The following is a 12,909-nucleotide window of genomic DNA, read 5'->3' as shown; positions in this document are numbered from 1 at the left end:
CCAGGATGTGGTGCAGGGGTTGGTCAGCATCAGTTAGCTATCCACAGATTTCACTTAGAGCTACAGACAAAACCTTTTCATCAGATGATGGAGGAATCTGAGAGAGTGCAAAAATGAGTTTGTAATTGTTTTAAATTAAAAACAGTGACTCTCCAGTCACCATACCCTGATTTAGCCTTCTCCTTGACTATAAACAAGATTTTATATAAAAGAACATCATATTGTGCTTAATAAGACTTAAAACTACTGACTGAAATCCGTAAGAAAAGTGTTTCTTCAGATTAACTATCCAGGGTGTCGAGGGTCATGTTCTCATAAATTTCTGTACACCCGCAGGTCTTTTATAAAATGAAGAAGTCATGTGTTGCTGGTGTAATCTGATTACTTTTTTCAAGTAACGAGTAAAATGAGGTATTACTATTGCAAAACAAGTAATTAGATTACTGTTACTTTCCCGTAAGCGTGCTGCGTTACTGTGTTACTAAACCATAATTTTGTTTGTGCGACGTCCGTGGTAACAGACGTGTGCAGATCAACAATGGATAATATGGAGTGCAGGACAGAGTACGACCGTGCAGCGTTTAAAGCTTGGAAGTACTGACATTACTTTGAGTTTGACTCTGTAAAAAGTGACAAAAACATCAGCGTCTGCTGTTCACTCTGTGTGGGAAGAAAACTTTTTTCTACAGCGAAAAATTTAACTTCAAATCTGAGCAAGTACCGAGCACGCTGCCACGGGAATGTGACATTCACTGAGAAGCCCCCGGATCCTCCCACTGACATGACCGCTGTGGCACCGGGCAAACCTCCACCCGCCCCACTCCTGCTAAACAGGTGAAAATAGATTTAAGAGACAGGACTTAGTGCTGCTCAATCTTTGATTTTATTTATTTTTTGCTGTATTTTACTTGCATCTATTTGAAAGAGTGAGTGTACACATAAAACATAATTTTAGTTTATAATCTGGAATATGCAGAAAATAAGTTTAACAATGTTCAACAATTTATTCAAGTCAGAGAATGTTGCATAAAATTAAATTTTTACTTAATGCAATGTGCATAAAGTTAAAAGATTCAAACTAATAAAAATAATTTCATATGATGGATTATGCAGAAAAATAGAGTTGGGCTGAAAGGTCTGTTGCTTTATTATGTATTCAGGTTGTGTATCGTGTTTTAAAACGTAATAAAGTAAGTAACTAATTCTCCAAAAGTTGATTCTGTTCATCTGGACGTAGCGTTTTGTGGGAGAAACGTTTGTCACTCATCCAAGTGACTCCTTCAGTCAGACTAAAGTCAGTGAAATCAGTAAAGTAATGGGATTACTTTCTTTGAGAGTTAATCAGTAATTAGTAACTAATTACTTTTTTCAAGTAACTTGACCAACACTGGTCATCACACAGAATGAAAGTTTAAGGTTTTGTGGCTTCACTCTCTGGACCCGGATGCTACATGCATCTTTTATATACAGTCTGTTCTGTGAGAGTGTGTTTGTACAGTTGGAGCCAGCGCACACATACCTGCTGATGCTCCCAGGAAAATAAAATATTAAAGTTGTTGTTTTTATCTGTTGTACAAATATGTACAGTAGCCCTGACCAAACTCATTTCCCTGTAGACATGAGCCAATTTTTGTGATTCTCAACAATATACCTTTTTAAGGTATGTTACAGGAAATCAAATTTAAAATGAGATGAATTACGAATGTTTGAACTTCCTGTTTTTTCTATAGTTAATATAGTGTCTTTAAAAATTTTGTTATCACTAAAAATTGCAGACATGTAACTAGAAAGCATTTGTAAAAAGCAGTGAGCATGCAGCAGTGTTATCCTTTGTGAACAGACCTCCTGTCCTGATGCGTTATGATCAGCAGCTTCACCAAAACAATATGGAGGCTGTGTACATGTGGGCTCACTAAAAATACTTTCACGGAAGAGCGCTATCGTTAATGCTTTATTTATGCTGTGGTACAGCCTAATGTCTAATAAAAAAGGTCTGTTTCTAACTTTTCCTTCTATTTCTTGCTTTTCCTTTTTTCATGCTCCTGTTTTAATTTATGTTTGTTTTATTCATATCCATGTGACATAGAAACCTGCTTAGTCCCTTTGAGTCATGCCCAGCTGCGTGAGCAAATGAACCAAGACCACAATGGATCAAAAGATAGGTCAAGCAGCCAGCAGTTTCATTTATATGACAATGAGCAGTAGCCCTTAGTACAGAGTGGCCTCACGGGGCCTGTCAGGGGACTCCTCACAGCATCAGCTGCACTGTCCAGTACAAGCTGCGGATTTGAAATTGGTCCACACTGTGAAAGAGATTTCAAGTAGACAGGAGACTTAAAACTGATTACAAAAACCATCACTGCTTGCTGCTCCTCCACCTGGTGGCCTCTTAAAGGCAGCTGCATAGCTTTCATGGGCTGAAACTCTAAACAACAGCAAGAGCACGATCAGAATATGGAGAAAAAGTTTGAAATGTGCTGTTAGCAAGCAGTTTTATCTAAAACACGATAAGTACACAGCATGCATTCACAACAGCCAGAGGAACGAAAGGTTACTGTCTACACTGCTAGAAGTCAAACTAATTATGTGATGGCACTATACCTTTTTGAAAGCTAAAAAGTGTGTATGCATTCCCAAGTGGTAAAAGGGAGATAAATGGACACATTTCTGGTAGTCTGTCTTCAAAGAAATGAGTCTGTAATGAAAATAAATAGCTTTTAATGTATTTTGTCTTGTGTGAGCCACAGTGGTGCAAAGGTTAGCACTGACAGACAAAGATGGTACAAACAAAAAGGAGCCAAGGAAGGAAGGAGGGAAAAAGAAAAGACAAAGACCAAAAACGTCACAGTTTATACGAAACAGCTTTCCTGTCTGATTTTAAGATAGAGCCACATCCACCACAGCATTTAAAAAGGATTCTGAAACCTTTTCAAACAACCTCGTTTGTCCTTCAAAACATGTTGTTCTTTGTTTGACATCATGTGCTCTATGCAGTGGCTTATTCAGTGCAAAAACATAAAAAAATTTACTGCTGCTTGTTCTTTACAAACCACACCGAGCAGAAGCAGCTCTGGTTCTGGCTTTTATACATAATCTTCTCACATAGTGTTTGAATGTTTCTAGGCTATAATTCAATTCAATTTGATTCAATTCAATTTTATTTATACAGCGCCAAATCACAACAAGACTCGCCTCAAGGCGCTTTATATTGTAAGGTAGACAATAATACATATAGAGAAAAAAAACCCAACAATCATATGATCCCCTATGAGCAAGCACTTTGGTGACAGGGGGAAGGAAAAACTCCCTTTTAACAGAAAGAAACCTCTGGCAGAGCCAGGCTCAGGGAGGGGCGGGGCCATCTGCTGCGACCGGTTGGGGTGAGAGAAGGAAGACAGGATAAAGAAATGTTGCGGAATAACAAGTGTGATTCAGCAGGCACGATCTGATATCGTCATGTTGGTGTTGTTCCCAGATCAACATAGTAAATGTTGTTCCAGGAACAACATTGCAAGTGACCAATCAGAATGTTGTGACGTCATACTTTTGCGACTTCGGGAAAAACCGCCGTAAAACAAAAATCTGCACTTAAGCTGCGAGAAACCGCCTCTGTCTGCCGATCAATGGACCCTGACCCTAACCCTTTAATAAACGCTAAGCAGAATTGATATTGTCCTTGCAACATTGGAATTTCATAAATGCACGAATGGCTTGGCGCGCCAAAGAATAACGTCACAACAATGTGATTGGTCACCTGCAATGTTGATCCTGGAACAACATTTACTATGTTGTTCCAGGAACAACACCAACACAACGATATCAGATCATCCGATTCAGCAGAGGGGTCTATTGACACATGTTGAGTGAGAAAGGTGACTGAAAAGGAAAAACTCAATGCATCATGGGAATCCCCCAGCAGCCTACACCTATTGCAGCATAATTAAGGGAGGATTCAGGGTCACCTGGTCCAGCCCTAACTATATGCTTTAGCAAAAAGGAAAGTTTTAAACCCAATCTTAAAAGTAGAGATAGTGTCTGTCTCCTGAATCCAAACTGGAAGCTGGTTCCACAGAAGAGGGGCCTGAAAACTGAAGGCTCTGCCTCCCATTCTACTTTTAAATACTCTAGGAACAACAAGTAGGCCTGCAGTGCGAGAGCAAAGTGCTCTAATAGGTGAGCACTAACCCTATAACACAATTAAACAGTAATCCTTTAGCCTCTGTGCCTTTAGCAGATTCCCTATATGTACTAAAACACTGGGCTGCACACACAGCACTTCACAGCTGCCATGAAGCTCCTGGTGTGCAGTTTTTCTGCTGATGTTAATCCCAGAGGACGATTGAAACTGCATTTACTGCATTTACAACTTATATCTACACTATATGTTATCTCATATTGTTTCCTCACCTTCCATAACCATGTTACTACAAATATGTCCAACAGTTGACAGATGTTATAAAAGCCTTTCATGTGTCCAGAGGCAGAGCTGTCCCAACCCTCTGGTCTAAGTCATCATACTGTAGGTGGTAACACTAAAAGTCACCCTATATTTTGGGAAGCACCAAAACAGATTTTAGGTTGGGGTTGGTGGTATTCACTAATCATGCATCACTAATGATTCACTAATGATGACTTAAAACTTGGACGGCTAAATGAAAACTCCCACGAGATGATGATGAGATGATGCCTCGTCTGTCTGCCCACACGTGACTACAGAAGCGTGTGTGACTGGTGATTACTGTTTGGTTTGTGGTTTTGTAGTTGCAGCGTGACAGGGTTGCAACTTGATGTGCATATTAGTCTGTTATTAATAGTTATTAATAAATGTAATTAAAACTTGTGTTTGCATTTTTTATATCTATGTGTGACCACTGTTTTAAATACAGTGCTCTAAAAAGGCAACAGGCAGCATGCTTGTAGTATGTGTGGCATAATCAGCTGGGATATGATCGTTTCAGACAAACTGCCCATGCGTTGATAATTAACTTAAAAGGTACGACTCTTCCAACTCTTTTTGTGTTACAGTATTTCTTTAGTTGCTGCTCTCTGGGCAGTGAAGGCCACAATTATCTTCATTCATCAGTCTACAATCTACATTCTGTCCGTCAGGCTGTGACAGAAAGATGGACAGTCCAGCTTTTGTTACTGTCAGTGCCTCTTGAAAATGAAGCACCCCTTATTTTATCTCCTTCGCCTTTTTTTCCTCCTCCCCCCCCCACACACTTTTTTTTTTTTTTTTTTAAAAAGGCAGACAGAAAGACCATGCCCCAGAAATTCAGCATTGAAGATGGGTACCAATTCGCTGTCAGCACTGCTGCCTGTCCTCCAGGGACCTAGCCTGAATACAGCACCATCATTTTCTTTCTTTTAGGTCTGGACACACACACACACACACTATGCATGCATACACACACACACACAGTTGCGGCTGTGTAGTTTGCAGCTCATTTACCATGCCTTTTCAACTGCATTATTATTATCTAAGAGCCTTGGATTTGTGTGGTCCTCTGTCAGTGCGCTGCATTTTCAGGCTCTCTGAAGCCTCAGTGAGTGAGACAGAGATGACTTTGGAGATGCTGTTGCTGATGACAGCTGGCCAATCACATAATTGGCTTGTCGACATGTCACTCCCCATCACTGATGTTTCCATTGGAGCAGAACACTGGTCTTGGGGAAAGGAATCCGCTGCTACATCTATAATTCAACTGGGATTCAAACTGTCTACAGCCAGCAGTTTTTACTTGGCAAAACTTGCAGCTTATAGTATTTGGCACATGTATGAGTTATACTGTTGCTGCGGGGTTTGTTTCATACCAGGTCAGCAGGAGCAGTAATTGGGGGGCTAAATTGCTTTTTTTTTCAGACTGTGAAAAACAATTGTGTACTTATAAAAGAAAACTCTGTTTTGTAGCAGAATCTCTACTGCACAGTGTAGTGCTCAACTTACTGCTCAGAAGATGAAGCCTCAGTCAGCAAAATGATCCATCTGTCCATTACTGTCAGTGCCCGTCTGCATCACAATTTTCCAGTTTCATCCTATTACTGGATTAAATCTCTTCCCATGAACAAACTGATGGGTTCACCTGGACAGGAGAAAAAGAATTCAAATGATACGTTTAGAATAACTTGCTAACACAGGATCCACCAGTATACCTATAGGTAAAAGCTCAGTCAGAAGTGACGTATGCACATGCAACAACATGTACAGCTGTGGTCAGAAATGTATATGCATTCATCATGGCAATGAATATCGTAATAATTTTGGGCTAAGTGATTTCTTTGAACTGTTCCTTTTTCCAGAGTGGAATGATTGTACAGCATGCATTGTTAACAAAAAAAGTATACATACAAGCTCAAATATATCAAACCACTCACCTAAGTTGTTTAAATAATTGCTGCTCAAAGTTCTACAGTCTCTTTTAACTTGACAACACAAAGGCCTGTTTCACTTGGTGACCATGACCGACTCTAACTGGTATCACTCCTTGGATTGACCAATGCTCAGAATAATAGTAAAGTCCAAGGAACTCAGTGAAGATCTAACAAGCAGGACTGTAGATGGGGGTTGATTAGAGAAGGTCAACACACACTTTGGGCAACACACTCCTCTGAACTTGGTGCCAGATACCACAGCACACCTTCAGGGATGGAGTGACGTAAGTGGTTCATTGGGTCAGGGCTGTTTTGATCTCAACAAGGGCAGGTGGTCATAATGTTATACCTGATTGGTGTATATGTCTGGAACACATTCGAGGGCCGGTGTCCTGCAGGTTTTAGATGTGTCCTTGATCCAGCACAGCTGATTCAAATGGCTAAATTACCTCCTCAACATGTCTTGAAGTTCTCCAAAAGCCAGAAGTCAAACTAATCATTTGATTCAGGTGTGTTGACCCAGGGTGAGATCTAAAACCTGCAGGACACCGGCCCTTTAGGCCTGGAGTTCCACACCCCTGGTCTAGAACCTACCACAGCATGTTAACATGTCAAAATAATGAATTAAAGATGTAGATTATAAGCTTTTCTGTGTTATTTTATACCCAAACGTGTGTTTCTTATCATTCATATTGTTTTTGTTTTGTTTTGTTTTGTTTCTTTAATTTGGTGCTTTATATATTTGCCTAGCAAGTGATGCTGAACTTCATACTGATGCAACCATCAAACTACAAGAGAATATAATTTCATCACTGGTTCAAATAAACACACACTACCAAAGTCACTGATCCACAGCACAGTGTTTCACCAGAAATCCCATTTGTTAATTCTCACAGTGGTTAAGCACACCCTGCTGGTAATACATTGTTATACCACCTGTTGAATCATTAAAAATCATTTTAAAAGAAATTTTTAACAAAATGAAAACATCTTAGTAATGAATTCAGAAAGAGTTCATGTGCCAAAAGCTCAGGCTCAGACTGTCCAGTAAGGACCAGTGGCATAAAATATGGATTATTTGGAATTTTGAATGTAGGCTACTCTGTCAGAAAACCGAACAGAAAAAGAAACAGAGACCTGGAAGTGAGAGAAAATGTGTGCTGTGAGCTTTACAATATGATGTAGGTACCATAATATTGCTGTGAACACTCCTGAATAGAAACACATGTTGGCATGCAGAGTGTGCAAAACCAACTGATGGAGTCTGGATAATTAGGCTGATGCTGCAACAAGAGTGCAGACCACTGGCTGCTTAGCACCAGTTTTATCATTTGTCAGGTCCACATTTCTAAAATTGACCAGATCAAACACATGAGGTACAAGATGTTGTTGATTATTGTAGCGCAATTTTGAAGAGGGCAAAAGTGCTTTCTGTTTTTATACTTACAAAGGCTTATCAGTACAGACGTGTACAGAGTAATGCTTATGAGAATAAGTTAACAGCTGTATTTTGCAATTTGCACTTCCCGAATCGATTCGATCCATGATTCCATTCAATTCGATTTTGATGGGGGAAATTTTGCCTCAGACAGTCAGATATATTATAATTCAGATCATGCATCAGTACATTTCCATATTTTTGTATCTATAAAAAGAAAGCTGACACTTGTGAGACTTTATCAAAGGTGTGAGCATCACAGCAGATGCCTTTGTGTCAAAGTAGCTGAGGATAAAACACAGAGAAACATGAAGATGATTTTCCTGGCCTGGGATTTTATAAAAATATTCTGCAGTAGATCAAAAACGAAAGAAAACCATTAATCAGCATATGAATATTACCTGATGCTGCTGACGTGAAGCAGAGCAAAGTTTTATTAGAGACACAGCTAAGTGTTTTGCAATCCTGCATAATTTTAAAAAGTTTAAATTTGTTCCGTATTGAAATGAGAGAAATGAGGCTTTCTTTTCAGAAGTAAGTAAAAGGGAAAAAAACAGCAGCTGACAGCACTGTAAACAACGTGTGCGTAACAAGCAAGCGAATAATGCAGAAACCAGATTTTTAGATGGGAAACTGTTCTTGAAGTATACAGAGAGAGAGAGAGACAGCGAGCTCTGCATGAAGTGTGATTTTATCGTGGTGGAAGCAAAACAGCGAAAGTAAGAGGGAATTCATGACGATGTTTATGTGAGGCGTAGTTTGGAAAGGCCACATCTCACTAATTCTGATGCGTCGGCGGGTCCGCGCTTTGTGTTTACGTCTTTGTGCAGGATCAGTGTACCTGCTCTTATTTACTGTTTTAGCTGTTTGGTGGTTGTTGAAATTTTGTGAGGTTTAACCTGAGATTCTGGCGTTTCGGGCAAAAATAAATTTATATTTAAAAATCTATTCAGGATTTTAATGAATCGATATCACGTTATCCCAGCTAGAATCGATTTTAATCGATAAATCGATAATCAAAACCCACCCCTAATACAAACATACACTACCATCGTTATGCTATCATTTGTTGTATTTTACACACCATTCTAATCTGACATTGCATTCAGTGCTCAATTGAACTGCCAAATGTACAATTATATATAGATGTGGCATTTATATAAAATATTTGTGTATGCCATATAGATGTTGGCCCTTGACCGTGTTTGTGTAAAGTTGGTCAGATGAAGATTGGTCCACAGCAAACATACCCATATGGAAAAGAAATAGTAAAAACTTATAAAGGACTTGCATATGTGGCCTACTTCATATAGTGACTCATATAAGGCTTGTATGATTTACTCATGAAAGTGGCCACTTTCTCATTACTTTCATATATTGTTTTAGGAAGTATCCAAAACATACAAGTTTCATTTATATAATTTTTCAAGGGATCTTATATCTGTTTTCACTCTTGTATGCTTTTCATACAAGTTTCACTCAAGACAGATACAAACTTTATAAGAGTTATATATATGTTTTCCATATGGGTACATACATACATATAGTCATTATGGATGATACTCTTAATTGTCTCTTATGTCCTAATTCAAGTACTTTAGCATGCAAATTGTGGAAATGTGATGAACTGTGTGTCAGAAGGTTTGGGAAAGTCTCTCTTCTAATTCAACATGATGATACACACATATACAACACCAGGTCATATTGGTGTAGAAGAAGACGACTGGTTGGCTCAGAGACTTTGGGTTAACTCTATCCAAACCCTGTGTGAGAAACTAACACCAAAAGCAAGTCAGGCCTTATTGTACAACGCCAGCACTGAATATTATGACTTAAGTCCCGACAGCCTGGTTCCAAAAGGTAACAGGCTTTTTACATGGCTTTTACAGTAATACAGCTACATCGCTTAGTTGGAGTCTAGTGGAGTGGAGTGTAAGAAAGAAAAGTTTGTAAAGGTCTTGCACTGCTTTAAATAAAAGGCTAAAATGATGTAAAAAGTTACAGAAGCCTTTATAAGGCTATAAAATGCTAAAAGACATTACAGTTATATTTTATGTTTCAGATGGGATCACAGTTGAACTCTTACGACTACTACTTCCTACATTATTCATTGACATTTATTAAATTTATAGAAACATACACCACATAAGATTAAAATGCTAATAAAAGTTTGGCTGTGCTTAAAACTCCAACTAGTAAAAGTAAGTGGAGACTCCTAAGCCCTGCATGAGCTAGACAATGCTTATTCTGCAGAGCAGACGGTACGAGGCAGAGGAGTGTTTCTCCATGCAAAGACCAGAGTGAGCCCCAGGCAGAGCTTCACTTCTGGGGCCGTCTTGCTAACCGCCTGCCTTCATCCACTTTGATCACGGAAGTGAGCTGAGGAAATTCAGGGGAGCTCGACTTCAATCATCCAGCAGAGCTCTGTCTGTGAAGAGAGTCAGTGTAGTGTAGCATCATGTGCTGGGAGACTTTTGTATGGTAATTTGTTATGGAGGTGGTTGGGGAGGAAGAGGAAGGGTGTTTTTCAAAGAAACCCTTTGAAGTTTGCCAGAAGTGTACATGGATGCAAAGCGAGATTAGAATATACAGGAGTAATTGCTCTGGCCCAGGCAGAGATGAAACAATGAATAAATTCCTCAGTTATGACCTTCAAGTTTGAGTCAAACCGCTTTTGTTCCAATCTGACTTGAAAAAGTAATTTGACAGTTGAGACTCTTTTGCCTTTCCCTGTGAGGACTGATAGACAGAAGCCTGGGATCTGGCGTCCTCCATTACACAGCAGCTGCCTGATAGTAGACACTTAGTCCTGACTTTGTGTGGAAAGATTCCTTACAAAGCAGCATGAGACCCTGACAGCAACTTTAGAATTACATGTAAAAGCGTAGTTTGTAGTGTATGTTCAAATACTAAACGCTGCAACCAATTTTTGTGGCCACTTGTGGAAATTTTGTTTGCTCACATATACTTACTTACAGATCCAGTGGACACTGAGCCAAGCTGTCATTCATGTCAGTTGTGCTTATAAGGCGATAAGTCATGGTTTTTTTTATCTTTATAGAAATCCCTGAGTGATGCATACACATCCTTAGCAGAAAAACGTTCCACTCTGCACAACAGTTTGCTGCTAACTTTGTTGATCAAAAACCATCATGATCATGTGTTCAGAGTACATCATAACTGGGTAATAGTAAAACAAAATGGGCTACATCCTGAACTGGTCAGAACCAGTGAGCTAGAGCAAATGCAGAGACCAACATTCACTCGGTTATGACTGGCTTGGTTGTATCGTAGCACATCCAGCTCAGCAGCACACATGTATTCTCTTGGATGTAGAGTGAGCCAAACATCAAAAAGCTGAGCGCTTACTTCCTCCCTTTTGCATTTCCTATTAGTAGTAGCTCTTATGGTTACACAATATATCAATCCTGTGAATCATGTGGTGACCACATGAATGTAGCGGATGACTTACAACAGAAAGGGATGTTACAGAAGAGGGACGTACATCAGAACACAGACAACATAAAATATGAAAGGCACTGTTTGTTCTTCCACTTTTTCACAGTAAGCATTCACAGTAAGCATTATATTTTTTGAGCCACTTGATGTAGATGTAATGGGAAAAGAAATCATTTGGAAGCTTAAAAGCTAATAGTCACAATAACTTTGTTGGCTGTGCACCAGAACGATTTAGCATGCCATAGAGAAAACACTTGCGAGTGTGGGGAGAACACCCCAACTCCCCAGAGAAAAGCCCGGCCAGCTGCTGGATTCAAACCCAGAAGCTTCTGTGTACCACCTTATCCACTAAATATAGAACAGCAACAAAATAGCAACAGTGGAACGATCTGTTATATGATGGCTATATCGTTTATTCTGGATTGTACTATTTTTATTCCTTATCATACTGCTGTAACACATCTATCTATCTTATAGGATATACATTTTCTAGCAAGTTATGGTATTGTATTATGTATGTATGTAACTTTACTGTAATTTGACAGTACAGTTACACAGGTTATGTAATTCACGCCTCTCTATTGGGGGCTCTGGTGTTATTGTCTATTGTCATTATAAAATTCAATTCAATTTTATTTTATATTGCAGCATAACTAAGGGAGGACTTAGTGTCACCTGAGCCAACCATATCAAAAAGAAGAGTTAAGTTTAGCGAGAGTTTGTCTCCAAAATCCAAACTGGGAGCTGGTTCCATAGAAGAGGGACCTGAAAGCTGAAGCCTCTGCCTCCCATTCTTATTTTACATACCCTCAGAATCAGCAGCAGTAAAGACGTAAACCAGCAGTCTGAGAGTGAAGTGCTCTATTAAAGTGACATGGTACTATGAGGTCTTTAAGATAAGATGGGGGCTGATTACTCAAGACCTTCAAGACCAAAGCCAAGCGTTTTCATATTTTCTGGGTCTTTAGACTTTGGTGGTAACATAGAGTCGTAGTCATAGTTGTGTATTTAAAAGCTGAACGGCCACACGTCTTCTTATCGATACTGGATGTGACCCAAGTGGCCTAAAAACACGTATTTTACTTATTAAAAAAAAAAAATCTTGTCCTAAATGGACAGTTGAATCCATTCAGCAGATAATACACAGCAATAATCTCACTTGGCGTGTATACCAGTGTCAATCAGAAGTATCTCTGAAAAGCTCACATATGTTCCCAGCATGCAGAAATGATCAAGGGTACCGTAAAATAACCAAGATGCTTCATCAAGCATCCTAATCAGCCCTGCAGCCATCTGTAAGTACACTCCACACTGAAATAGCTTGATGATGTGTTGTGCTGATGATTGCTTAGCATCTCTTGTTGTGTCCTGGTCTCTGTTTCCTAGAAATTGACAGTGGTAGTCAATATTCTACATTTCATGGTTTCATTTAATATGCATGGTGTAATCACATTCTCTGCTAATGCTGGGAAAGACAGGATAATTATGTAAAATATATTGGCCCGCTTCTGAAAGAGGTCCTCCAGCAGAGAAGAGTACCTCACTGCAGCTGAATGAGATGCTATAAATTCACTGTGGTTGCCCAATTCAAATTTTAGGTCCCCTATCTGCCCACAAGAAGCGATGAATCACAAGTAAAT

Source organism: Perissodus microlepis, chromosome 5 (assembly GCF_051167445.1).
Source record: "Perissodus microlepis isolate ML-2025 ecotype Zambia chromosome 5, ASM5116744v1, whole genome shotgun sequence".
Lineage (NCBI taxonomy): Eukaryota > Metazoa > Chordata > Actinopteri > Cichliformes > Cichlidae > Perissodus > Perissodus microlepis.
The sequence above is the reverse complement of the archived record's forward strand: the minus strand, read 5'-3'. Positions refer to the sequence as shown.